The sequence below is a fragment of the Castor canadensis genome, chromosome 8 (genome assembly GCF_047511655.1).
Source record: "Castor canadensis chromosome 8, mCasCan1.hap1v2, whole genome shotgun sequence".
Taxonomy (NCBI): Eukaryota; Metazoa; Chordata; class Mammalia; order Rodentia; family Castoridae; genus Castor; species Castor canadensis.
Window position 1 is genome coordinate 33,340,745 of NC_133393.1, and position 3,465 is coordinate 33,344,209.

General features: G+C 36.2%; 1 non-coding gene across 1 annotated transcript; it reads left to right on the plus strand.

Annotated features, from left to right (window-relative positions):
• Nucleotides 1–1,785: 1,785 nt before the first annotated feature.
• On the plus strand, nt 1,786–1,917 carry LOC141410601 (small nucleolar RNA SNORA52). The gene has a single exon (XR_012435438.1). It is a non-coding gene; the product is annotated as a small nucleolar RNA SNORA52 (small nucleolar RNA).
• Nucleotides 1,918–3,465: the final 1,548 nt, after the last annotated feature.

Below are 3,465 nucleotides of genomic sequence, written 5' to 3' on the forward strand. Positions count from 1 at the left end.
GGAAATGCTGTGAACTTTAGGTGGGGCCATATGAGAAGACCTTAGTTCATTGGGAAAATACCCTTGAGCGGGATTGTGGAATCCTGCCTATTCTCTCTGCTCCAGTTTGAGATATGATCATTTTTTCCTACATATGCTCTTGCCATGATGTATTGTTTTACCACAGGGTAAGCCACAGGAACTACCCAATTTTAGACTTTGAACCTCTAAAACTATGAGTTAAAAACTTTTCTCTTTATATGTGAGTTGCCTCAAGTATTTTATTGCAAAAGTGCAAAGCCGACTAAAGCAATATGGCATCAGAGAAGAATGACTGCTAAGCAACATGAGCCAGTTCTAAGCAGCAAAGGTATCCTTAGTAGGAAAATGTTTGTAATCTTCCTCTTGGTTTTACCTTTGTCTGAGAGAGAGTTCTTGGAAGGACGAGAAAAGGCTGTTCATGTTCCTTCTAAAACAATTGGTAAGTATGAACCATGGAAGTAATGTTCAGGTCTCATCATTTTATGACCATCTTGTCCTCAACTCCTTAGGTGGGTGACCCTGGACACATCAGTTACAATTATGATTTTAAAGAAATATTAAATGCATATGTTTACCCACTTTACCATATTTAAATTTCACAAATGGGTAGCTGTGAAATTTAGTATGTTAAGCTACCATACACAGAGACCTATTTTACCATGATTAAAAATAAATTATCTTAAAGATATTTAACCAAAACACTGTCAATGATTCTGTGTGCCTATATTCTGAAAATTACCCCAATTTTGTATTCTGAGCAGAACTAGGAAGGCAGAAATTCATATCAATATAATGAGTTAAAAGTGAAAACTTAAGCTAATTAACCAGTTAGGGCATCCATATCGTTAAGGTTTGGATATGAAGTGTTCCCTGCCCCCAAAAGGTTCATCTATTGAAGGTTTGATCCCCAATGCAAGTAATGTTCAAAGGGGCTTTTGGGAAGTAAGTGGGTCATGAGAAGTCTGACTTCATATATGGACTAGTCCACTGATGAGCCCAAGATTTGAATAGACTATTGGAAGGTGGTGGAGTGATGGAAGGTGGGACCCAGTTGGGCATATGTCTTTGAAGGGTGTATCAGGTCCAAAGTGACGATTCTAAGGGCCAGTGGACTGAAACCTGTGAAATGACGAGCCAAAATTAATCTTCCTTCCTTTAAGTGTTTCTCTCTGGTATTTGCCATAGACACAAAAAGTCTGGCTAACACACTTACAAACAAACAAAAATATTCTGGGCTTTGGGGACATTGGCTTTGACTTGGTGTTGGTTTGTACCACTGAACTGATGAAGTAACTTGACTCATTATTTTTTTTTCAGTATTGGGTATTGAATCCATAGTCTCATACTTGCTATTCAAGAAATCTGCCACTTGAGTGTTGTTCCCCCATCCTTTTGTTTTTATTTTGTTTTAGAGATGGAGTGTTGTTATCTTTAATTAGACTTCTCTTGAACTCAAAATCCTCCTGTGTCTACCTTCTGAGTAGCCGAGATTATAGGTATATGCCATCATGCCTGGCTGGTTATTCAATTTTTTCATAGATTTTGTCTCTGCTACTTAATATATCATTGTCCCTCAAACTTCAAACCTTATATGGTCCAGAAGCAGTACATATACCCTTCTCTAGCACTGCTGTATAACGTGGTTAGCTAAACTTTCAATTTAGAGGAGAAAGTGCACCCTCATTTTTAGAATGACAAAGCCCTTAAGTACAAGGAGCACCAGCCCCAATAGGAGCAGGTCAGATAAAGTAGAAAAGAAAATCATGATCCATTCTAATCCTTACTGGACAGACTGTGGCCTGCTAAGCTTCACTTGCAGACCAGGACATCCTAGAAGCCTCTCCCAAGTTGAACAAGGCCTTTCTGGGCTCATGGCAAGGACACTTCTGGACACTAGAGGGGAAAAAAATGAAAAAGAAAACTGTAGTATTTTCTACAAAAGGAATAATATGTATATTCAGCTTCCCTTTTATTGGCATTTATAATAAACTCTTGACCAAAGCGGACACATGGAGAGGTGGGAGAACAGGTCTTTAGGAAGAGAATAAAGGCATTTGGGATGAGGATAGGAGAATGTTTCAGTTTTTAGATGAAATTAAAGAATCTGCATCTTTCCAACTCTTAGGTGATGACATAGCCTAAAGAGAAGACTGAACTTTAAAAATAAATATAAATAAATAAATATAAGCAGGACAGTTTTGTTTCTGTAAGTGCCTTGAACAAAGCATCTGTTTCTGTTTAATATTACATAAGTTTCAACTATGTCTAGATCCTTGTCAAAATGTTTATTTTCCTGTGAGATTTTTTTTTTCCTAGTGGGGCCTTAGGAAGCCATGCTATAGATAGCTGGACTTTAAAGTTGCTCTTAGTCTCCTTTAAAACATCATTGTTTTAAACCCTCCCCACTTTCTCCAAATGAAATCTTAATTTTTACAAAATAATTTTATTGTGCCTGAAAAGTTATCAATTTTCAAAACATGAAGAAAACCTGATAAAGAGTTGAAGGAGACCCATCCAGTACAGTGGCTCACACCTATAATCCCAAACTATTTGGGAGGCAAGGATAAGAAGATTATGGCTGGAGCCAAACCCTGGCAAAACACCAGTGAATCCTTTTTTCAAAGAACAATCTGAGCAGGATGGTGTATGCCTGTAATCCCAGCCAGGTGGAGGGCAAAGGTAGCAGGACCACAGTCTGAGTATGGCCCTGAGCAAAACCTTGTAACTCTATGTGAAAAACAACTAAAACAAAAAGGACTAGGGGAATGGCTCAAGTAGTAAACCACCTGCCTAGAAAATGCAAGGCCCTGAATTCAAATACCAGTACAGACAAAAAAAGAAAAATTGAAAGAAATTCACCCAAGCAATTATCAGATGACAAACACTGAAAAATTACTTATTTCCATTTTTTTTCCATTGAAATACTTTGCATAATATTTTGGTTATGTAAAACAGCAAAACAAATATTAACCTGTTTTGTTTTTAAGCACTTCCAAACTACTGATTTGAGTGCACAAAACCACCTTGGAAGGAAGTTTGAAAAATGTTACTTTATACTTGGGTGTTTTATTCAACTCTATAGGTTTGAGTAAGTTAAGATACATATGCCATGAATTATAAATATGTCAAGATAATAAATGAATAAACCTGAACAGTTTTATCTTACATCTTTACTAGAAAATTTAACCTTATAATAAAAGCCACATACTATGATGCAAGAGGGTATACAGCAAATATACATATAAAAGTAGAAAAATGTGTCCATAGATAACAACTATTTTGTTAAAAAGATAAAAGAATATTGTAAAAATAAACCCAAACCAGCCTTTGATAAGCACTGTAGAAAGAATTTGATTTCTCTTCTTTTGATTTTTATAACCTTTTAGATCATTTGTTTTTCATCTTCTTGGTAAAATACTCACTTTCCCATTTCCCAGCTGAAAC